At 37.2% G+C, this 25,932-nt stretch overlaps 1 pseudogene; it reads right to left on the bottom strand.

Moving 5' to 3' along the window:
• Positions 1-3,979: 3,979 nt before the first annotated feature.
• On the bottom strand, positions 3,980-25,492 carry LOC102925859 (small ribosomal subunit protein eS25 pseudogene; annotated as a pseudogene).
• Between the last annotated feature and the right edge of the window lie 440 nt (positions 25,493-25,932).

Here is a 25,932-nt window from a genome sequence, read left to right as displayed (position 1 = left end):
TCTCTTAACAAATTAATTTTTTTGCTTCTTCATCTATTGATATATCTCACTTATCATTGTAAAACTTTTTTTAAAAAAGTACTAAGAGGACAAATGGATAATTAAAGTTATTTTTTAGAATTGGAAATAATTTCTTCAAATGATTTACTTAAATTACTATTTTCCAGAAAGAGTAGGTAATACCTACATCCCTATAAAGTAACTTTTTCTTCTCAGAATATGCTCAGATTTTACATTAAAACAAATTTCTTTTAACTTAGACTGAAACAAATAGTAAAAAAATCCATATAATCATTACTCAACACTTCTTAATTATTTAACTATGTCTTGTTTTCTAATCCTTTGAGTTAATTTAAGCTTATTTTATCTGTATTGAGCAAATACTGTGTACAAATGTATGGTCTCACATCTATTGATTCTATATTCAGTGAAATGAAGTTAATAATATGAAACTGGTTATGCTTTGATAAGTGAATGACCAAATATTATGCAGAGCTAGACTAATTCATTGCCAGACTAATAAACTTTTATTTTCTTCTTTTGACAAAAAGGATGCTACTCGGAAATTGAGTTTCTTTTTTTGTGAATTCTTATTCTCACTGATAAAAGCAGTTTAAAAATAGACTCAGACGGAAGATCTTGGACCACGCTATTAGAGAAAAGCAACACAGTATGCAAGCTGGAAATTTGAAAAGCTGTTTAGAAAGATGAAGATGGAGAACAGAATAGAGATAACCATATCATTTAATCATTTAAGTTAGGGTCAACAAAACAAAACAAAACAAAACACAGATAGGCCCTACAATGGGAGTCTAGCAAGCAGCTGCATGGTGGGAAAATGGAGGGAAGGGCTTTAGTGGAAAGAGTGAGAACATACAGAATGTTGTTTTGTATAATCTTTAAGGGTCCAGCCTTAAATTTGTACAATTCCAGGGGCCCAGGAGAGATGCTACCATTGGCATGGGAATGAATCCAGTTGCTCAGAGCTCTTTCATTCAATTTATTTATTCAATCACTAGTTCAACTCTCTTAGATCTGTCCATTTCTTAAATTCCTCAATTCCTGATTTCTCTAATTTCCCTTAGTTTCCCTAGTTCCAATTCTCTTAGTTTCCTTAGTTCCAAATCTCTTAATTCCCTTCAATTCTTAGTTCCCTCAATCCTTAGTTGCCTCCATTCTCAGCCCCTTCTCCCAGGGCTTGTCTCTATCCTATCCCCAGCTGTAACACCTCATGTTTTGTATACAGCACAAGATTGTAGGGGTCCCTGCTTGAGGCTTCCTGTCAATTTTATTTGCAACCCAAAAGGGGAGAGATAAGAGTGGAGTCAGTTAGCAGTTGAAATAAATCAGAAAAGGAATTTGTGTGCTAGAAATATATCCTTACTGTGGTTAGGTGAAGGCATAGTCTATCAACTAGAAACTTACAGGTGATAGGGTAGGGAAAGTCTGTAGGTCACTAAAAGTTAAAACTGTCACTTCTTTTCCTCTGCTGCCATTTTCATGACAGGGCAGGGGAAGAGTACTGATAGCTAGTCAATCTGCATCACAGCTTGAAACGCCTGCTAAGAGGAAAGCCCTTTTGATTTAAGATGTTCTCTGGGGCACTGAGAGAGAGAGGGGGAGGCCTTGATTTTCACAAGAAACAAAGCTTGTTCCTCCAGTGGTCAGGCATTTGGCCTGTGAGACGTGTAGTCTCAGAAAGGACATTTTATCTTAGCTGGGGGGGAGGGGCGGTGGGGGGGAGGGGCGGTGGGCGGGGTCTCAGGCATCTAACAGATGGCCTGGTAGCTATCTGTCCTTTGATGGTCTTTTAAGGCTTTGTTTGGGGTTGACTCTATCTTAGAAAGTAGTTCAAAGAGGGTATTTGCAAATGGCAGATACCCAAAACAAATGCTAAAGAGGGGGCCTGGAGCTCAGAGGCAGAAGGTTCTGTCTATGTGACTATCCAGGTGCTTTGAAACGGAGATTCATACACACATACACATTTTAAGAGAATTATGAGCACACGGAATTCATAGCAAGGCACAACTGAATATTAAGCTGCATAACATCAGTAGTCCTTGCTGATTGGCTTTCCTTTCGACTGACCCTTGGTCTTGTCAGGGTGTTGCTTATAACATACAGCTGTACTTCTATTTCATATTGTTGGTTATGCCATGGCACTGCTTCTAGGGGCTGGTCTCTGCCTGCGGTGGACATGCCGGCAGAAGAGCTTGCTGATTAAAAGAATCACATAGCCATGGTTACCTTTTTAAAGCTTTATTGGGAGGGGGAGAGAGAGACAGAGAGACAGAGACAGAGACACAGAAGGGGGAGGGAGACAGAGAGGGGGGCAAACAGGAGGAAGGAGTGGAAAAGAGAGGGGACAGAGAGCACTTTTTAGGCTGGGACGCTGTTGAAGGCTCATTGAAGGGTTCACAACATGCCCCCATGGTCGGGCATGTTTGCATATGCCCGCAGACACTTCTGCCTAGCCAGTTCTAGGTCAGGATGGCCATTTCCGGGTCAAGGTGTCTCATGTGACCAGAATCCTTGACGTTGCATAGCTATGTAGGCGTGCAACGTGGCCATGTGATCTACGCACATGCGTGGAATAGTGACGTGACCTGGGCACGCCCAGCCTTTAAAATCCAGAGCCATGTTCCCGGTTCCTTCTTCTCCACACACGTGTCTCTCCCACAGGCCTGCACACTCTCTGTCCCTTTATCTTTAATAAAATTCTTTTTAGCGGATCCTGTCATGTTTCCTGACATTTCCTTGCAGGGTAAGAGCACAATGCGGCCAATTAACTAACACTGATGACATAATTAAGGACCAAATCCTTACACATATCCCTGTGGCTCACCACAGTTGAGGTAAGTATACTCAGTATTATGGTTGATATTCAAAGAACTGATAGAAAGAAGAAAGCATAGATGTGGGAGCCAGGGTATGGAAAGATAGTTCACTGCTTAAGGCACTTGCTTCTCTTTCAGAACACTTGATCTTAGTTCCTAGCCCTCACATGACCAAACACTCAAATTATTTGTAATTCCAATTCCAGGGTAATCTGATGCTTTCTTCTGGCCATTGCAAGCAATGCATATGGTGAACATCCATACATCCGTGCAAATATTCATACACCTAAAGGTAAAAATAAATCTTAAAAAAAGAAGAAAAAGTTACACTTAATTTGTGATAGAACATAGAAAATAGGCTTGGTTATCAGTGAATATCTGTAGACAATTGCATCAAGGGAGTATAAATATACTAACAGGTAAAGGGGATAATTATTCCTCTCTTTTCCTTAGCATGTTTTCAAGTAAATTAGGTTTCCTGTGGGTGAATATGGCAACTCTTAAGGGAGGAGACAATTGCATGTAATATTCTGTGTGGTAATATTGTGTCCTCCAATATATTGTGTACCCAAATAAATTTATCTGGGGTCAGAGAAGAGAACAGCCACTAGATAGACATAGAGGCCAGAAAATGGTGGCACACATACCTTTAATCTTATCACTTGGGAGGCAGAGATCCATGACCATCTCTGTGAGTTCAAGTCCACACTGGAAAGAGCCAGGCATTGTGACACACACCTTTAATCTCTTCACTTGAGATCTCATGTCTTGCTTGGGAAAGACACACACCTTTAATCCCAAGAAGTGATGGCAGGAAGCAGAAAAATGTATATAAGACATGAGGACCAGCAACTAGAGGCTTTTAGGCTTTTAAGCTTTTAGACTTTTGAGCAGTTCAGCTGAGATTCATTCTGATGAGAACTCAGAGGTTTCCAGTTTGAGGAGATAGGATCAGCTGAGGAGTTGTAAAGGTGAGGTTGGCTTGTTCTGTCTCTGTGATCTTTCAGAATTTACCCCAATATCTGACTCGGGGTTTTATTAATAAGACATTTTAAAATTCATGTTACAATTCTGAAGTGTTAAGAATGTCATGTCTCCACTCCCTACTGTGGTGATATATTATTTGTGATGAAATGTGGTGATTTTTTTTAATTTAATAAAGTTTTATTTTTCCAAATGTACAGCTGATTGAACCTGTTCAAGCATCTTCGCTGGCAGCTGGGGCATCTCCACCCTTTGTGTTTCTGGTATAAATTACTTGGGCTCTGTGCTTTGAAACCAGCTTGATAAGTCCTTTACTAAGTAGCTCCTGAAGGGCTGCCCTGGCCAAAGAACCTCGAATCTTCAGTCTCTCAGAGACCACAGCTGGAGTAATAAGCTTGTAGTTGGGAACCTCTTTATAGAGTTTGTTGTATGTAGCTTTGTCAAACAGGACCAGATTATTGAGCTTGTCCGATCTTTGCCTTTGGAACACTTCTTTTTGGCCTTGCCACCAGACTTATTTACTGGGTCTTTGTCTTTTTTGGCTGACTTTCTGGCATCTTTCTTATTCTTGTCATCCTTGGGCTGGGCGTCATGATGAAGCTTGGAGAGTGGCGACGACCACTGTAGCCTCGCTAAGATGTCGGGGAAAAAAAGTGAAATGTGGTGATATTTTATTTTTATTTTAATAAATAAAGCTTGCCTGGAGATCAGGGGGGCAAGGACAGCCATTTTAATAAACACAAAAGGCATGCCCTTAATCCCTTCCAGGCAGGATCTCTGTGTGTTCTAGGCCACACTAGGGAACAGATTCATGCAAGGTGACATACGCCTTTAATCCCAGGACCATCCATAGATACTTGGAGGTCTGTACAGATAGACAGAAATTGACACAGCTGTGTAGGAAGAGGAAGTGAGGTAGCTGGGATAAGATAGCCAATGAGAGGTCAGAACAGCAAGGCAATAAAGGCATGGGTAGACAGGAAGTAACTTGCATTTGGAAGCTGCAGAGTTGGTGAGGTAAGTTTGGCTGGTGGCTTTCCCCATTTCCCTAACCTAAGGCTTTCACCCCTATATTTGGCTCCGTGTTTTTTTATTTAATAAGACCATTTAGAAATTTGTCTACACCCTGCCTCACGCCCAGGCACAAATAGAGAACTCAGATATTTTACTTACTAGATATTAACAAGGCCTTGATTCCTCTACCTTTTATATGTTATTTTATAACTTTAAAGATTAAACATAGGTAAAATTGAATTCTTAGGTATGATGTACTACAATTTATTCCAAAGATGGCTTTATATGTAGAATTGATTATACTTTATTTGGTTATTAGATCAACTTAAATTCTCACAGGAAATTCAGTGGATTAACTTAGTTTATATGTTGAACATTGTAACTAACCCACTCCTCTCTCTCTCTCTCTCTCTCCTCTCTCTCTCTCTCTCTCTCTCTCTCTCTCTGTGTGTGTGTGTGTGTGTATGTGTGTGTGTGTGTGTGTTTTGGTGGAGGAATAGACACATAAAAAAGAATGTGTAAAAATAGGAAACAAAATATTAAATTACTGTAACTTTAAGTTGGAGCACAGATTATTTATGGCTGTGTACACCTAATTTTAAAGGTATCAATCCTTACTGTTCTAAACCACTAAATATTTCTTGTCTAATTCACTTCATAAGTTGTTAACTTTTCTTCTAATTGCTTCTTGAAATTGAAATATATGGCACATTTTTGCAGTAGTTGGAATTACCCAGAAACTAGGTTCTCTTTGCAAACTGCCTCCTTGGACGTCATCAATTCTTTCATTTTCAGAGCTCTGCTTTAAAATGAGCTTAAATGGAAAGCCTAACAAAGTCTTTAAAAATGATTTAAAGAGTCTTCATCTATCAAAAAGGCTTATGACTGCTTTACTTTATTCTTTGTAGAAATCTCTCCATATAGGTATGAAAAAGATGAGTTAAACCTCTGTACATATGACACATATCAAGATCCACAATCCATAGTATATAGGAAAGTAATTCATTTATAGGGTTTTACTACACTGGTACTCTCTAATCATCCCAATATAATAATTACTCCAAAAAACCTCTGGCCTTCTCCACAGAAAATATCTTAATTTTACAATCACAGCACCCATAGTTGTATTTATTTGCAAAATAAATAAACAATAAATTGGTTTTAATTAATGTGACCAAAGACAAAGAGGTCTGAGTGCTTCAGTGCAGACATTGATCCACATACATTTTGTTTTCATATGATTCCAGAAACCCTTCTTAAATTAAAGTCTCCATGGAGACCATAGATGGATCAAGTTTTTAGTTTTCATGGTTTTCAGTGTACTTTATTGCTCTCTATAGGGAAATAAGATGATGAGAGAAAGAAACATTGATTTTATGTGCCACTTATAGGAAGCCTGAAGACTAGATTACAAAAAGCAATCAAAGTAAAGCACTGAGACTTCATGTGATGGCCAGAATAATAAGAATACAGTTGGAAGCCAAAATTCCATGACATAGAACTTCTGTATGATGATCTCATAGGTGTGAGGGCTAGAGAGTTTCTCAACTTTTGGAAGGATTCTGATACGAATCCTTTACATTTTTTTTTTTTTAATTTGGAAGCTAGTGTCCCTAGATGAGGCTAGCAGTTTCAACATCAACAAGCAAAATTATAAACTGCAATCTGTTGAACTAAAAATCTATCTTAAATCAGAAAGCCTAAGGACTGGAATGTTGATGCATACTAATGGCATAGAACTCTAGAAAGGAATACACTATATAAGGAAAAAAACAATATTTGGCTATCACAACTTCCCTGGTAGTTTGTCATATTATTTATGAATTTAATAATAACAAATGGTTTGTGTTCACAGGAAGTTACTTTTCATCCACTGTCTAAATTTTAGTTTATTTTTTGTAGATTAATAAAATCTTTATCTGCATAGATTTTTCAAGACAATTATTCCCCATGGAGTGACATTCTTATTGATTCATTCTTAGGAAAAATTACTTCTGGCCTCTGTAGAACTATAATTGAATTATGACCAAAAAGTTTTTCTGCATTAAGTGAATCTAATACTTGTAGCTTCATTTCAAAATATGCGATACACAAAGAATTCCAAGCAACTAAGGAATGCTGACAGTAGGAGGAAAATTCGTTGTCAGGAAATAGCACACTAATTAGTCCTCCAATACTAAATGGTCAGCCCTGAGAAAATACATATAAGTAACATTATATGGACTGAGCAGGTTATATATTGCAATATATGTATACACATGTATGCATATGTCATACTTAATGAGAAAAGGCTATGAATTTGAAAGATAGATAAATGGCATATAGGGTGATTTGGAGGGATGAAAAGAAAGAGACAAATGTTGATTTTATTGATTGCTCTCCACAAACTGATGGAAAGGCCTTATTGCTGAAGACAGTATCTACATAATCATTGAACATGGTAAAGTTGAGCTGATGCATACCTAGAACCTTCACCTCTCCTGAATACTGTTCAGGGTACTGGAATTTATTTTGCAAGCTATCAGAGGAAAAAGGTAAACATCAACTTATCTATAAACCCTTTGATCTGCATTAGTAACCTGCCTGCATAATATGCTGGGTAATAGTAGTACGAAAGTTGTGGGAACAGCCAACCATTATTTGATTGGATTTAAGGTCCAATACAGGAGATGGAACCCATGAACAACATTGCTTGCGTGGCCAAGAACCTGAAAGTAGACAGGCCATAGACCTAGCAGAAATATTACTGTTCTTCAAAAGGAACATAGCAGTAAACTGGCTCTTAATGACATTCTGCTGTACTCATAGATCAGTGTCTTGTTTTATTATTAAAGACGTTTCAACCTGTAGTAGATAGGAGCAAATGTATAGAACTACAAATAGACAAGGTGCAATAAGTTATATACCTTGGAACATTCCATCATAAAAAAGATGACTCCATCAAATCCTTCCCCTGGCAGATCAGGGGACTTTGCAGAAAAGGAGACAGAAAGATTGTAAGAGCCACTATGGATGAATGACACAAAGGAAACAAAGCCTTCTAGGAACAATAGTGGTGATGTAGAAATGATCTCACAGAGACTGTGGCAGCATGCACAGGGTTTGCAAAGGTTAAAGCTAGGCTAGGTCCCAGTGCTGAGAGGGAAAGTAAACACCAGCCCCTATGATTAACCCAGAAGTTATGTCCTTTGGAAAATCACTAGTAAAGGAAAAATTACTTTTCTTCAGTAGTCTTACTAGATATACCAACCACAAATAAGGTCATGTTCCAAGTCCATACATAGATGGCCAACAGAAAATAAACTCAATGCTATTTTTCTCTTTTTGTCTCTCAAAATGCTTCTCTCTCTCTCTCTCTCTCTCTCTCTCTCTCTCTCTCTCTCTCTCTCTCTCTCTCTCTCTCTCTCTCTTCATTAACTTACAGGTCTTTTGCTTATACATTCTGATTTCCAATTTTGTGTTTTTATGGAATTTCTCTGTGTGTGAGTGTGTGTGTCTCTGTGTCTGAATTGTTTCTTGGACTTGTTCTTTGTCCCCTTTTCACCATATTTCTTTGTTTTATCCTCTTCTGTTTGTTATTTTGCTGCTTTTTTGTTCTGATCAGAGAAAGTGTATAGATGTGTGGGAGGGGCAAGCAGAGAAGATCTGGGAGGAGTTGCACTGGGGAAACTGTGATGAGAAGATATTATAAAAATTGTATTTTCAATAAAAATTAAAATTATAAAAAATAAAAAAGCTAAAAACAATATAAATATGAAAAATAAATCACCATATAATTTGCAGTAGTAAAACTTTTATTAAAAATAATTGGAAATTAATAACTCTTCACTCATATTTACATATAGTCCTAAAAATATATACTTAGATTATTCCAGTTACTACATAAAAATGTTCATCTTTTAAATATATTTTTCCTGTAAAATTAAAGTAATTAGTCTGTAGATTGACGCATAGTTTCTAATCATCACAAATAAGCTTTAAATTTCAGTAGTATATATGAGAATTGACTTCAATACATAATGGTTAACAATTCTCTTGCACCTGACCTATCATTAAAATATCTCTAAAAGCCAGAAACTATTTTTTTTTACTACATTCTGGTAGAGTGTTTACAAAATCAGTCCTATAAAACAGTATCACTCTCTTTTGAGAAATTGTTTACTTTTAAACTTCTGAAGGACAAATTCATTTTTTTTGTCTAGTCACACTAGTCATGGGGGGAAGCAGTAAATATATTCTCATATATTTAGCATGCTTTGAAAGGCAAATGCAAATAGTATTAAGTCTATTCACTTTAGAAAACCTTCCCCTTTGTACATAGCTCAATCAGGTTAATATGATATATATGTCTGCACATAGATTTTTTTTTTTAGTTTTATTGCTGTATAATTTCTGAGTTAATGGGAAAGAGTTTGTCCTTATGAGTACTCAAGAATCTTCAATGAATTTATAGCCTCCATTGTAAGACACATGAAGTCTCGGGACAGCCTTCTTCTTAACCTCTGCTAAGTGTATCCAGGTTTTGCCGGGCGGTGGTGGCACACGCCTTTAATCCCAGCATTTGGGAGGCAGAGCCAGGTGGATCTCTGTGAATTCGTAGGCTACAGAGTGAGTTCCAGGAAAGGCACAAAGCTACACAGAGAAACCCTGTCTTGAAAAACAACAACAACAACAACAACAAAGAGTATCCAGGTTTAAGCAGCCGAGTTTCCACCACAGTTTGTCTCCAGTTGTACAAAATGCTAATTTTCTCCATATGCATACTGAGATTTTCATCCAATACTTATTATCATTTTTCAGTATCATCTGTGACAGATCCTTCTAGTGACACAGCATATTCCTTAGTTTTCTGTTTCTGTGATAGAATAGGCTGACAAAAGCAACTACTAGGAGAAAGTGTTTATTTGGCTTAAAGTCCCAAAGAGAGTACAGTCCATGATGGCAGGGAAGGCATCGTAGCAAGAATGTGTGACTACCATAGCAGTTAGGAAGCTATGATCACATTTTACCTACCTGTGCAAAGCAAAGAGAAAGGACATAAAAGTGGGACCAAACTGTAAAGTCTAAAAGTTGCCCTCAGTGTCATACTTCCCCCAGCAATAATCTAATACTCCACCTTCTAAAGATCCTATAACCTTTTCTAACAGTACCACCAGTATAAGACATAAGAACATGTGTTCCCATTCATAAGTTTGTGGAGGACCTTTAATATTGAAATATATATATATATACATGTATATACATATATATCTTTGAATGCACACACACACACACACACACACACACACACACACACACACACACACCACATTTACTGTTGACAATGAAAAGACAAAACAACTTAGAGAAGTCTAGAGTCTCTCTGGATGATCCTTCATTCCCACTTTGCTACTACTTGTTCCTTTTCTCCTACATATTTCTCTTGGACCTTTTCATATGTTGATAGTGAACCAAGTAGGAATTCATTTTCTATAGCAGTGTGTAGCAATTCTCTGTGAGAGTCAAGTCAGAATGATTCTGCCTTATTTTCTATTTCAAGAGCCTAACAATATACATCATGCTCAAGTTACAGGCAAAAAGAATTGTGCTCCAACTCCCAGCACTTTATATGATATATGACATTGAATTTCATAATAATGCTATGGAAGAAGGAATGCTGGCTTGTTGCATTTTTTAGATGAAACCAAGGCCCACAGAAGTGAGATAACTTGAAATCTAACTCTCATATTTTTAGTTCAAAATCAATGTACCATTCTGCAGAGATTAACTGACAGGAAGTAAATATATTTATTTCCATCATAGTGTACAGATGGAATACAAATATCTAGTCTCATAATTCATATAAATCACATGCAGGAAGTATCAAGAGATCAAGGTATTTTTTAAAATACATCTTCCTTAATCTACTTCATGCTACTAACTACAGCAATGTTATATGGAACCTGTTGTTGTTATTATTGATATAAATTGAGGAGAAGGATAAGGAAATAGAATTTAATTATTTTAGTGTCATGTGAATCAAACTAGACTGAGACCAGAACATAAAGAGGAAAATTTTACACACACACACACACACACACACATACACACACACACACACACACACACACGATCTGAGAAAAAAAAGCCCGTTATTATCATGGGTCCAATTTTATGAAACATACCTAGTAAAAACATGTGTCCATACCTGATGAATGGTCTCTTTGTTTTACTAGGGAATATGTTGAAATATCGTTAGCTTTCTCAAGAAATTGCAATTTGATTTTTTTATCTATCTGGTAAATGAGATTCCGCAGTAACAAATATTTGTCCCTTTTTTATGTACTGAATTTATTGCTTATTTTTTTAATAGTAAGTGCATTTTGGTGTATAACACTAGTAACTCTTCATCTCACAAAGATTTAGGGATATAAGAGAAATAGAATTTTGTGTCCAAGCATGTTCTTAAATTGTTAGACTGGTCATCATTATAAGGAGCTTCCCTTGAAAGCACCAGTAAGTCTGTGGCTCCAGACATATCAACTCAATCAGGTTGATGGGATTACTAAAGCATTATTTTTCTTAAATTCAGAAAGTTATAATCAGTCTTGTTTGTGAGCATATATATATATATGTGTGTGTGTGTGTGTGTGTGTGTGTGTGTGTGTGTGTGTGTGTGTGTCTGTGTGTGTGTGTGCGTGTAAAACAGATTAATTTTGAATACACTAAATATATTATTTTTTAAAGACATAGTATTAGAGGAAAATTATAAGAACCATTACAGAAGAAGACTTCTGGGTGAATACAAAGAGTTCCAAGCAGGGAAACTCATTCAGCAAAGAATTTTAGATAGACTCAATGGTTCTGGCAGAGAAATGCCAAGAATAGGAGTAGAACAGAACTTTTTACTGAATGAGCCAGTGTAAGAGCCATTATTTGGGGATAAGTAAGGCTGACATTTTTGCCAGAATGTGGAACAAGGGGAACACCTCTCCACCATTGTTGGAGTACAAACTTGTATACCACTTTTGCAATAAATACAGCAATTTCTCAGAAAATTGGGAATCTATATACCCCAAGACCCAGCTGTAACACTCCTAGGCATATACCCTAAGGATGCTCCATCATATCACAAGTATACTTTCTCAGCTACGTTCCAAGCAGCTTTATTCATAATAGTCAAAAACTGGAAACAATGTAGATTTCCCTCAACTGAAGAATGGATAAAGAAAATGTGGTACATTTATACATTGGAGTATTATTCAGCTTTTAAAAACAACGACACCCTAAAATTTAAAGGCAAATGGATGAAGCTTGAAAACAATCATCCTAAGGGAGGTAACCCAGGCCCAGAAAGAAATACATGGTAAATAATCACTTATAAGTGGATATTAGCTGTAATATGAATGATAATCCTGCTGTAGTCCACAGACTCAGGGAGACTAAGTTGTAAGGAGTGCTTAAGAGGGGATGTAGGGGCACCCTAGGAAGATTTCACTTGTGGACTGGGGGCTAGTGGGTCTGGGAACAGGAGGGATCAGGACCATCACTGTACCTAACCCACAAAACTGGCCAATCCTTGGGCAGAAAAAACTAACCAATCACTGGTTGACTCTGCTCCCAAGATATCCTCTATAAGCCACCCTGCCTGTTCAGTTGTGGGCTGTTCTTTCCATGCTGGATAGAGGCAGCTACTCTCCTGGACTCCTCCTTCCCAAATAAATCTCTTCCTCAAAAGAGTTTTGGGTGTGAAGATTTTCATTCATTGGCATAGAGAAGATCCTTTCTAAGACATCCCTCAGTGGACAGAGCAAGAAAGGGCTGAACAAAAGATTCTTGCTGAGATGTCCTTCAGTGGATAGAGCAAGGGAGAGCTGAAAAAGCTGAAAAAAGTGACACTTTTCTCTGAAGCCAGAGGAGATTGCTGCATTTCTGCAATTTCTTAGGCCAGAGAAACAGAGCTATTCTAGGAAGCCCCCCTTAAGTGGAGGCTGAGCAAAGCTCAGCTGTAGCAGCTCTCCAGGAAAGGAGCAGGATTGCTATATCCTGTGGGGAGACCATGCCCCATCACACCAGGTATAGCCTGACTCTACTGAACAGTCAGCATACCCTTCCCTGCAGAGTTGACCTGGCAGCTCCAGGCCTGACTTTCCCAAACAGTCAGGATACCCTTCCATGCTGAAGCAGTTCCAGGCATGACTCTCCTGAGCAGTCAGAAACACTTCCCTTCCAGGGCTGAGCTGTCTCTTTGCAGCTCCAGCTGTTAGAGCTGTCCTAAGCAGCTCAAGGTGTTGCCTGACTCCCCTGAGTAGTCAGGATATCTTTCCCTAGAGTTGCAAAACTCACATTTTGGTGCCAAAACCAGGGACCAAACCCACAGATTTGCAACAAATTTACTTACAATTGACTGATAGTAAGATTAAGTAGACATTACTTGAGGCTGCTGGAGCAAAATAAGGGATTTTAATTCTAAGAACAACATGATCAAATCTTGCATGATTGCATTTGATATTCTGGGCTATATATGCTACTGGTAATACAGACTATATGAGAACTTAAAAAATTCCAGTAGTTCAGTAATGAAATATGCTACTGTGCACAGTTACAAGCTGCTTTGGTCCTAAGATGCCCATGGACAATATACAATAAAATCTCAAAGATATCATAGTGATGACTCACACTTTCCAGTGAGATGGAGATGTCCTATAGATTTCCTTCTTTGCCTGTTATTTGATTATTCTATAATTAGATAAAGTTAAGAACATGAAAAGTGAGAAATATGTCACCTCTATATATTCTCCCTTTGTAATCTCATCTATTCCCTGGGCTTTGTATAGGCTAATGATTGGTGAGTGGATATTCTGATATTTATATACCTATTTGTCATTTTTCAATTACAAATCTCCTGATAATAGGCCTAGAACAAAATTTTTACATCCTAATATGTATCAGGAAAATATATCATATTTCTAAAGAAAAAATTGCTTTTAGTTGTCAGAAAATTATATATTCAAGTATTCTGAAACTTTTACATGGCACCATTATGTATAAGATACAATATAATCAATATCAAACTGTGGAATGAATACATTGAGGATGATGCTTCTTTAACACTGTGTGTAGGACACACTGAACAGTTTTTGATTTCCACTAATATATCCTCTTGTTTTTCTCATTCCAAATTATGTTGTTTCAATATACTGCTGATATAGCAGTATGTTGCAAGGAAACATATATTAAAATAGCAAGGGAGCATCTTTGATTCCATCTTCCACTTATTTCAAATAAAGAATCCAGCAGCAAGTACTATCAATTCTGTATCCAAAATACATACTATAAATTATGTCCAATATTATCTTCTATGACCTTATTATCTCTCTCAACATTACCCTATTCTGTTTTCCTCTTCCTATAACTCTTTCTCCACATAGAAGTGAGAGACATTTATAGAAAAAAAATATAAATCTGGTCATGATATGCCCATTCTTACTAATCATATGATGGTGAGTAAAAAGCTTTTATTATCTTCTCTCAGGTTTATCCTTTGGGAACTGCAAATTAACTTACAAAAGATGAATAGGCATGAGAAAAGAAAGATTTAGCCACTTACAAGGTATGAAAGTTCATAGAAAAATATGTGACACAAGGATGCATTTAGAATCCCAGGCTTTTATACCATCTTCATAGAGGAAGTGGATGGGAAAGAAGAGCACTTACAGGAAACCCAATGATATCTTAATAGGGGAAGAGGGATAAGCAAAGGGCACTTATGGGAAAGCAAATGACTGTTAGGAAAGACAAATGGACCTTTAAGAGAATAGATAGGAAATACGATAGTTTTGCGACAAATCTATTTAGGTGTGATGTGGGGAATTTTCATTTCAGGTGATGATTCAATCTTCCTTAGCTGCTAAGGGAAATATATTTATGCAATTGAGCTCATTTGCATTCTTGTTAAAAAGCTCTGCTTTTAGGTTAGTAATAAGGGAACCGGATGGTCCAGCTGGAACAAGGATGGAGTGGGAGAACAATGAAAGAGGTACCATGATAGAGGGAGACATCATAGGGATAGGGAAGGACTGGGTACTAGGGATGTTCCCAGGAATCCACAGGATGACCTCAGCTTAGACTACTAGCAATATTGGAGAGGGAACCTGAACTGGCTTACTCTAGTAATCAGATTGGTGAATACCCTAACTGTCATCATAGTGCCTTCATCCAGTAACTGATGGAAGCAGATGTAAAGATCTGCAGCCAAAAACCAGGCTGAACTCCGGGAGTCCAGTCAAAGGGAGAGAAGAGGGATTCTATGAGCAAGGGGCTTCAAGATCATGATGGGGAAACCCACAGAGACAACCAATCTAAACTAGTGGGAATTCATGAACTTTAGACATGAGCTGTGGAGCCTTCATGGGACTAGACTAGGCCCTCTGCATAGGTGAGACAGTTGTGTAGCTTGATCTGCTTAAGGGGCTCCCTGGCAGTAGGATCAGGATCCATCCCTGGAGCATGAGCTGTCTTTTTAGAGCTCACTACCTATAGTGGGACACCTTGCATAGCCTTGATGCAGGGGGAGGGGCTTGGACCTGCCTCAACTGAATATACCAGGTGTGGTGGTAATCTAATTGTACTGAAATATTATTTTGATTGTATGTTAATAAATAAAGTTGCCCGGGGGTCAGAGCTATTAGAGCCATAGCAAGAGTGTGGCGGTGGTGGCACACGCCTTTAATCCCATAGATATCTGTGTGTTCAGGGATATAGCCAGCATTGGAGACATATGCCTTTAAGACCTAGGGGGCTGTGCATTCAGACAGTGACGAGGCAGTCACGTGTTTGGGTTTGCAACCAATGAGAAGGCAGAACAAAATACTTTAAATAGACAAACAGACAGGAAAGAGCTCCCTCATTCGGGAGGCTGGGACACCGCAGGCGGAAGGGTGAGATTTTGGCTCTGAGCTCTGACCTCTCGGCTTTCTCTTTTGCATTGTTTCTGTGTTTCTTGCTTGATAAGACGGTTGGTTACATCTATAACCAGACTCTGCTGACTCTTCATGGGAGGCTGTATCTTTTCAGAGAAGGGAGTGAGGGTGGGTTGGAAGAGAAGGCTGGGGGGGAGGGAGGAGGGAACAGAGGGGGATCTGTGGTTGGTATGCAAAAGGAATAAAAAATTTCTTAATTAAAATACATTAAAAAAGAATTTTCAGAAATTCAAAAGTCTCATGCTCAAGATTATCATTATGCTACAGTAGCATATTCTGACCTCTTTATCGGTCACATGATAGTCTCTGGGCAGAAGTCTTTGCAGTATGTGCTTAGGGTATTTATTGCTGTGAAGAGACACCATGACCAAGGCAATCCTTATAAAGAAAAGCATTTAAATGTATGGCTTACAGTTCAGAGGTTCAGTCCATTATCATCATGGTGGGACACAGATGCCTATAGCCAGACATGGTGCTGGAGAAAGAGCTGAGATTCCTACATCTTTACCCACAACCAACAGGAAGTGATATGGAACACTGGACGTGTCTTGAGCATATGTGAACCTCAAAGCCCATCACACAGTGACACACTTCCGCCAATGAGGACATACCTACCCCAAAAAGCCTTATCTCCTAGCATTGGGGCCAGTTACATTCAAACTGCTATAATATGCATTTCCTGTCCAAGGAATTTTTTGAAAAATGTGGCCATGAATATCTTTGTTTGCTTACATTTATTATGAAATTAAAGCCAAAATGGACCTTGGTCCCATTGATATTCTCATGCTCTGCTTCTAAACTTCATCTTAAATCATTTTCCCCTGTCTTACTCTTTTAGAAATGTGATTTTCACAGGCCATACCAATCTAATTTCCATTGTTAGTAAAATAAATAGGACAATGAATCCATGTTCTCCATTAGGATCTAACTTTAAGTCAACAGATTGAAAATATATTAAACTTCCCCTTTTTCCTTTTCATCTAATGATTTCTTCTCCATATCTTATCATATATATATATATATATATATATATATGTGTGTGTGTGTGTGTGTGTGTGTGTGTGTGTGTAATCTAACTACCTATCTACACATCTGTCTACCTACCGACCTACATACTTACCTACCTACCTAATTTTATTGTAAACTTGGCCATATATGACATCAACTAAAACCCAAGTAGCTGTGCATGCCTGGGACAGAATTTTTCCTGGGTCATTTGAGGTCAGAAAAGCCACCCTAATTTTTTGCCACATCTTCTGGTAGCAGCCCACATAGAGGACATGGACAAAGGAAACTTTTGCCTTTTTCCTGCTTGCTCTCACGTTCACTGGTAAGTTCATCTATTCTTTTTCTGGGCCATTCCTTCATCAATAACAGAATCAACTTCTTTTATGGACATTAGAGACCAAATGTAGACTAAAGACCAACAGTCCTCCAGGAATCCTATAGAACTCCAGCACCAAAATAGAACTACAGAGATATCCAAGCCTGTGGACTGAACAATGACTAGATTTGTAGCCTTCCCATCTTGATATAGCCAGACTCTGGAAGATATATTGATGAATAAAACATAAGACTTGCCTTTAGGAGTTAACATTAAAGAGTGGATTCAATTAATAATTATACTAAATAAATTTTAAAGAGGAAAATAACTACGGAAAATGCAAAATGTGTGGCTAGCGCTGGGTGTCCCAGTAGGTAGTAAGCTTGATGTACAAGTTTGGATGAATTCAGTCTGTGGAAATCACATAAAGTTGGAAGGAAAGAAATGACTTCAGAGTTGTCTTCTGACTTCTACATGCATGCTATGGCATACATGCACCCATATACACACACACCATAATCATAATAAATAAATTTTAAAGTATTAAATACAAATTGACTACAGAACTATTCATCAAATATGAAGAAAAATTGTTAAAAATCTTCTTTGAAAAATAATTCACATTATTTTGTTTCTCTCTAGAGTTGAGATTTGAACTCATAAGAGTAAATGTGTCATATATTTAAAAATGAAAATGAAAAGAAAAAAGAGAAAGAAGACAGAAAAAAATGATACATTTATTTAGCCTTGTGGTAGCCTAAAGATTTGAGTAATGAAGCTATGGAGATCTGACCATTTGTGACTGCTACCCTGCAATGATACCATCCACATATGAATCCCCATAGACAAGTCATGCTATACTGAAACACTGAACTCTTCTAGAAGCCAAATGTAGTACTCTTGGGTAATAGATTGTAAAGTCAGATAGTTGAATGAGAAAGTAGATCACTGACTAAGCTCATAGCCAATTAATTTATATTTGTGTCTTCTGTCTTTCTTGTTTCCATATGCTAAGTCTTTTAATTAATTTATTACTTTTGGAGACAATGTCTCACAATGTAGCTGTGGCTATTGTGTAATTTGCTATGTAAACAAAACTGGCTTCCAATTTAAGGGATCCACCTGCCACTTGTTTTCCAAGTGCTGTGATTGAAAGTGTTTGACATATTGCCTAACACATGTGATTATTGATTATTTTTAATCCTAGCACTCAGTGGATCTCCATAACTTTGTGGTTAGTCTTGTTTACACATTAGGACCCTGTCTGAAAACAAAAAATAAAGAAGAGAAAAGAAAAGTGGGGTTTGGAGAGAAGGCCTAGCTGTTAAAAGTGCATACACTACTTGTGGAGAATCCAAATAAGGATCCCAGGCTCCACATTCAGAAGCTTACAAATGCCTGTAACTTCAGCTCAGGGGTGATGTCTCTGACCTTAGCAGACACCTGCAGTCATAGACACACACACACACACACACACACACACACACACACACACACACACACTCTCACACACACACACACTCACACACACGCACATAAACATTTTTTTGGGGGTAACAAAACCTAATCTTTTACAAAAGAGATTGTAGCAAGATATGCTATTTCTTTAAACCAAAGAAAGGAAAAATTATAACTTCAGTGTGTAAATGACCACTTCCTGAAATGATGAGGAATGCATATACTTGATGGCACTTTGTGGACAATCAATAAGTATTATTTTTCCCTTTTTATCATCTTACAACTCAAAGTTTTCAGAGAAAGTAAGAAAATTGATTGTTTAAGGTTAAGTTCACTTAGGTAGCTTCATTACCTGTGTTGAGATAGAATAATGCAGAAAAGTAATAATGTAATTCTCAAAATAGAAAGCATTTCATGATTTCATAATTAATGGATCAGGCATTTCTTTGAAGAAGTTGACCCAAAAATCACAAAATAACTACTTTTTAGCCATATCATTATTTATCTTTATGGTTTTATAATTTCTTCCTTACCACAGAAAGCAGCTGTGATATGTGGCTCATGTTACTTGCAGCAAATGAGAAATTTTGTCTCTGAATCAATAGGTGTTTGATGCCAGATAAGATTTCCTCATTATACATTTTAAAAATGGTTTTACTGATCTTGCTTCATCAGTGAGGCAGTAGTGACAACCTTGTGAGTTCAGCGTAACCCTTGTAGATAAAGTGCAGTCTGCTTCATTCAGCATCTCCTACTACACATTCAGCCAAACTAGGGTGAGAACTAGAGGAAAATACAAATCTTTTTGCATGCATGGGCTGTTCCAAAACAAACCCTTCCCCAGGAAAAAGATGTTCTGCCCATGTTATGATTTTGTTACAGTAATAAAGCAATCCTAGAAGTCCAAAAGAAGTAGTTTCATTTGTGTTTTTAAAATATAGCCAGAACGTTGATGTCTTTAGGGATCTGTTCCTAGAGTGAATTCTTTTTGTAAATTAAGGTTTTTACAAAATTGAAATTGATAAAATTAGATATTATCCACAAAACTGAACAAGCTAAATCATTTGTCTTTCTTGAGAAAATAATTGCCTCCCTTGGAATTACAAAATTGGAAGAAAAATTGATTATCTTATTCATTTTAAATATAGGTTGATTTAATATAAAAATTCAAGCTTCTTGCATAACAAATAACTGCTTTTGCAAGCATATAGGATACTTGTGAGAAACAAAATCCTTTTCTGTCAAATGTACTTAAGTTTTTCTTTGGTTGTTGTTTTGTTTGCTTGTTTCATATCAAAGAGAGTAAGCTAGCAAGGACTCATATTTTCTGAATTTTGCTCCAATTAGGAAATAACATCAGATTTTAACTCTATCTCCAGCCAATGGGATGAGACTCAATAACCATTTACATTGAGGCAGGTAAGGCCAAAAGCACTGGGCCACACCTTAAGCAAACAAAGAACTATGGCATGTGCAGAGTGCACTCTGGCCAGGGCAAACCTGACCCATAAGCTCCAGACCAAAAGATGATGACATGCAGCCCAGAGCCAACCAGCTAAGGAACGCCACGACTAATGGAAGTAGAGTCCACCAAAAAGCACCCACATAAATACCTCAGCCCTTTGTTTAATAAATGAGATTGCTTGCATATTTCCCAGAGCCTGCATCATTGGTTCTTCATCTGCCCACCTCCTGCCCCCAGGATCAGAGACAGCGGGATCCTAGCTGCAGAGCCAGCATTTTGGCCCCCAATGTGGGTTGTTTTTCTTTCTTTTTTTGCTGGCTGGCTTGCTGTCCTGATTCCTATTATGACGCAGTGTTGTGACACTCCCACTTCAGCTGTTCTTCAGTGAAGAGACCCCTCTTCTCAGGTTTCTGTTTTCCTACCCCAAGCAGTAAGTATTGGGATCTTTTTCTTTCCCTCTCTTTTTATTCTTTCCTTTTTTTTTTTTGCACATGCTGTTAACTATTGACCTGCCCAGCTGTGAAACTCACAGCCAGGCTTTTGTTTTTACAGAGGCTATAAATCCCCTGGCACCTCCCAAGGGGATTGGGAACATTTGCTCAACAGATTACTGACTCTTTTAGCTTGTTTGTCTTTGATTTCTGTCTCTCTCACTATGGGAAACATTCCTTCTGTTGCCAAAGACACCCAGCTCAGAGTTCTTAAAGCCTTACTTTAGACCAGGGAAATAAGAGTTAAAACTTCCCATGTGGAAAAGTTTTGGAATGAGGCTTCTGTTATTGCACCCTGGATATCACCTGAAAACATCTGGAGTCCATCAGTATGACTGCAAGTCCTCTGTTTAACTTGAAAATGAGAAGTGCAGGAAAGGAAAACACCCCATGCAGCTTTGTCCCAATACTTTTGGTAATCATAGCTTGTACAAAATCAGGCTAAACAGAGGAAGTCATCCGGTCCTTTAATGACCATTGTAAGCAACAAAAATCCTCCTCATTTTCCCTCACCTCCCCATCATAGGAGGACCATATCTCAGATGGGGAAGAGAACACAGCTTAGTCAGACACATTCCCCTTCAAGAAAATACCCAGGAAATCCATCTTTAAGGATGATGAACTACAATGTACTGTTTAACCCTGGGGAGATTTACAGGATACCTCTCCATCTTCTGCTCCCCATTGATCCTCAGGCATAACTGAGACCCCCAAGTAGGACACCAGGGGAAACCTGACCCATAAGCTCCAGATTCAAAAGATGATCACATGCAGCCCAGAGCCAACCAGGAAACACCACAGCAGCTAGAAGCAGAGCCCACCAAAAAATACACACAAAAATACCTCAGCCCTTTTTTAAATAAATGAGATTGCTTGCATACCTCCCAGAATTTGTGCCATTGATTCTGCATTTGACCACCCCCTGCCCCCAGGATCAGAGAGCCCACTGCAGAGCCAGCAACAATTTACATGAGGGATAAAAGAGGAAACCATCTTGGTAAAGTTTGCCTGATAGTACAGTTTGGGATCTGGCACACCTTTTTGCAGAAGCAATTGTTTTGTGCTCTTTTGTGAGACACCAAGATTATTTATTCTTTTTGTTTCTAACATTATTTATATATGTATTATTAATAAGTCATAGCATATAAGTGTAACTGGTAGAAGATATAACCTCTGACCTGCCACTAAAATCTCTATCCTTCCATAATAATTGTCACTCAGTTTACGTCTTCTTGAAGAAAGAAATTAAGAAATGTAGATAGCTTATATTTTTTAGAAAAACAAAAAAAGTCAAAGCACAGTAAACAGTCTAAAAAGAGATTCAGATGGGCTGCTTTAAAGCAAAGAATGATCTATAGTGTTCTCCCTAGTGATTTTAAAGAAGTTTTATGAATATTTATATAGTGAATGTTAGAGCATCTTGGCCTTTTAGTCCCTAGACAGAGAATTTTACAGGGAAGCCATTCGCTCATTTTTGCTTTCACCACCAGGAATCAGCCCACTCCCATTCCACAACATCCAGGATTATGGCATCTTAAATTAGAGTTACACATCAATCAGCTCTGTGTTCCTCTTATCTTGGACAATTTGGCTGTATCATATATGCTGCATGCATTTTCCTTTCTCATTCACAGTGACCCTTATTCCATGTTTTAAATTCTATCATTCATTTATAACTCACATATTTCTTTCTAATGTAACACAGTGAGCCTAATTCCTTGCTTGCCTTTGTATTTATTATTATTATTTATTTTATGTAAACTTATTATATATAAATATATATATATATATTATATTACATTCATGCCTAGTATACATAGAGGGGAAAAGAAGGCATTGAATCTCTCCTAAAATGGATTTACAGATGGTTGTAAACTGCCATGAGGGTGCTGGAAGTCAAACCAGGGTCCTCTGAATGACTAAACAGTGCTCCTACACATTTAGACATCTCTCCAACTCCCAAAATATTCTTCTTAGTAAAGAAAAGTGGCTGCAATATCTCTAGAAATTCCTTTCCTAAACTGAATTATCACCCAGCATGAGATGATTTCTTTGTTTTTAGGAAGTTAAGATGAGCTAGAACTTTGTGTCTTTCTTTCAAAATTTAGGCTGGAATAGAATATAAAACCAAACTTTTTATCAAGTAAGAGAAAGTATTATTAGATGAAAACTTGAATGGGGGTCAATAGAAATACGGGTGACATGACTGATACTAATTAAGGGCAGTGTTGCTCTTCTAGAATACCCTGATCCAGTTCCCAGAAGCCACATCAGATTCACTAGCACTTGTAATTCCAGTTCTAAGAGATCCAATGCTTCTTCTGGCTTCTAGGAGTACCAGACATGCACATCCCCCTACTGAATAAAGCACCTGCTATTACTTATCTTTCTTAAACTAGAGGAGAGATCAATAAGTGAGACTTTTTGAAGTATTAACAGACCACTAGCTTTCAGCAACAAAAGGATTATGAATACCATCAGATGATATCTGAGATATTTAGCAGATAGTTCCACAATTTGTTGTAACTAACATATTTAATGTTTCCAATAATGTATTTAAAAAGCATTATGGTTTAAGGTTTTCTTTGCTCTGTTACTGTAAAATTTCACGAGACAATTATTACATTAATACACGCTATTTGAAGTAATAAGAATCTGTGTTCTTGGACTATGGTCACTCATATTTGTTTCAGAAATAAATTCTCTCTTCTATTAGTTGTTGTGAGATTTGGATTTCTGAATGCACAAAAGCCTTAAAGGGTTTTGACTAGCATAATCAATGGAAGAGGAAATTGTTACTCATAAAAAATAGAAGAGTGGAAAAGGAATAACACGACAAGAATAACAGATGAAGGAAAAATTTTCTCTTAATTATATTATTGTGTCTATAGAAATGTTCATTCTCATCCATCTGTGGATGGATGACATAATATTGTTAGAAAATTGGTTATCAATTAGTAATTTTTAAAGTCACTGTGGATAGACAATACCTCTTGTGTCTTTTGTAGAATACTATTCGTTTTAGTTATTTTACTATTGTTGTGTAATAGACATCATGTCCAAGACAACTTATAGAAGAAAACAATTAATCGAGGCTTCCTTACAGCTTCAGAGGATCATTCCGTTATTTTTGTGGCAGTGAGTACAGTGGTTAGCAGGTAGGCATGGTGCTGGAGAAGTACTGAGAACTTTACATCCTGATCCAAAGGCATCAGGCAGAGAGATAGACATTGAGTGTGGGTTGTTCTTTTGAATTATCAAATTACTCCCAAAGTGACACACTTCTTGCAATAAGGCCACACCTACTCCAAAGAGGTCTCACCTCAAAATGCTTCTCACAAAGTTGCACTCCTTTGTGACCAAGCATTCAAATATATGAGCCTATGGGGGTCATTCTAATTCAAACCACCAGATTCCACTCCATAGCACCAATAGGGCTATACGATAATGCAAAATGCATTCAGTCTAACTTAAAAAGTTCCAGTAAATAGTTTTTCATCTCAACGCTGTTTAAAATTCCAAAATACAAGGTGCTCTGCAACGTTGGGAATCCATCTTCAGCCCATAGGTCTAGTCTCATTTACTTTTTCCTGTATCCTGTAGAAAGTCTGGCAGTCTCCTCTGCGAAGCAGGAACCTGAAGGGCCATTTTGTCTTGCAAAGTTCAGTAGTCACTTTCCTATGGGTCCTGCATGTCCAGTCAATACAACATTTTGTCAAGCAATCAGGCAAGAATAGAGCTGACACAGAGGCCATGGAGAGGATCTGTTTACTGGCTTGATGGCCCGCTCAGCCTGCTTTCTTATAAAACCCAGGACCACCAGCTGACAGACAATACCACTACAAATAGTCAATAAATAGGCTGGGCCCTCCCTTGTTGATCACTAATTAAGAAAACACCCTATAGCTGGATGCTATTGAGGCATTTTCTCAATTGAGTTTCCCTCTTTTCTATTCTAGGAATATTTTTTATCTTCAGTGATTATTTTATTATTCAGTACTATTATAGTTTTGTTGTTCAATTTAAATGAGTATCAATTTTTTTTTTCTTTTGGCTCTCACCTTTATTCCATTGTGGTCATATACAATTTAAGAAATTGTATACTTTGTGTTTCCTTTGAATCTTGCTTTCTGTGTGTTCTTATAAGTTCCATTTAGAGAAAAACAGGATGCTGAAAAGAATATATATTCATTCTGTGTGGTTTGGGTGGGATATCTGTTACCACTCTTTGGTCTATTACGTTGTTTAACTCCAGTGTTTATTCTTTTGGAGGATGATTATGTATGCTATGTTGCAGTTAATCTGTGTCTTTATAGCATTATTTGTTTCATGAAATTGGTTGTATTTGTTTTCAGTGTGTAGGCATGTTGAACTATAATATCCTCTTGATGGATTATTATTATTATCATTCTATGCAGTTTTTCATTTGATTTAAGCTCACACTACAATAGTAAGAGACCAGACTTCAATCTACTACTCATTTGCTTATTTTAAAATTTCATCATACACGTACAGCAATATCAGAATTGTTTACTAACACTCCTAATGAAACAAAATTATTAAAAAGAATGCAGCTTTTATTAGCAGGCCATTTTGAGTCCCCATTCATTTTTTTTAACTTAGTTATAATTGCTACTGATTCCCTTCCAACTTCAATGAGGCAATTTCAGTAATTACTAGTAAAGCAGCATTTTCTTCTTACAGTCTGTCTTTATATGTAAAAAGATGGTATTTATTTAATTCCTCCACTTATTATGAACTGTCAATTTTTGAGTTCGGAAAAATTGACTCTCTTGTTTTTAATAGTTTTTCCTTTCCATTTTCAGAAAGATAGACTTTTTCCCCTAATTTTCTGTTTGCTTACCTGCATCAGCTTTTTGCTTATTGAATTTTACCAGTTCTTTTATTTTGTCCCAGATACTAGTCATTTGCAACATGAGTTTTGTATCTATTTCCATTTTGCCCTTTTTGTTACTTTAAATGACCTTTAAGTAAAGTGACATTTAGTTTAAATGTAATTAAAACTTCTAGTCTAGAGTAGTATGTAGCATGAGACAAGGGTTAATAGTCTTATTTCAACTATTTGATACAGCACAAATGCCATGCTTTTAAAAACACTGAGATGTGAAGCAGCAAGGGAGAGAAAATGATCATTAATTTTAAACATGGTAGAGAATTATTGTTAGTTGAGCAGGTAAGTGACATTCATATCTCTCTTTATATTTATATTGCACTTTATCAATAAAAACAAAGTCAGTATTCGGGTAAAAGTATTTTTATAAAGCTATTTTACAAGAATCCCTTAATAATTTAGAAAATAAACTATATCTTAGTGCTAAAGATTAGTATGAAAATATTTATTATTTTATCCTTATTCCACATTAATAGGAAAGTCCAA

The sequence above is a fragment of the Peromyscus maniculatus genome, chromosome X (genome assembly GCF_049852395.1).
Source record: "Peromyscus maniculatus bairdii isolate BWxNUB_F1_BW_parent chromosome X, HU_Pman_BW_mat_3.1, whole genome shotgun sequence".
Taxonomy (NCBI): domain Eukaryota; kingdom Metazoa; phylum Chordata; class Mammalia; order Rodentia; family Cricetidae; genus Peromyscus; species Peromyscus maniculatus.
The sequence above is the reverse complement of the archived record's forward strand: the minus strand, read 5'-3'. Positions and strand labels throughout refer to the sequence as shown.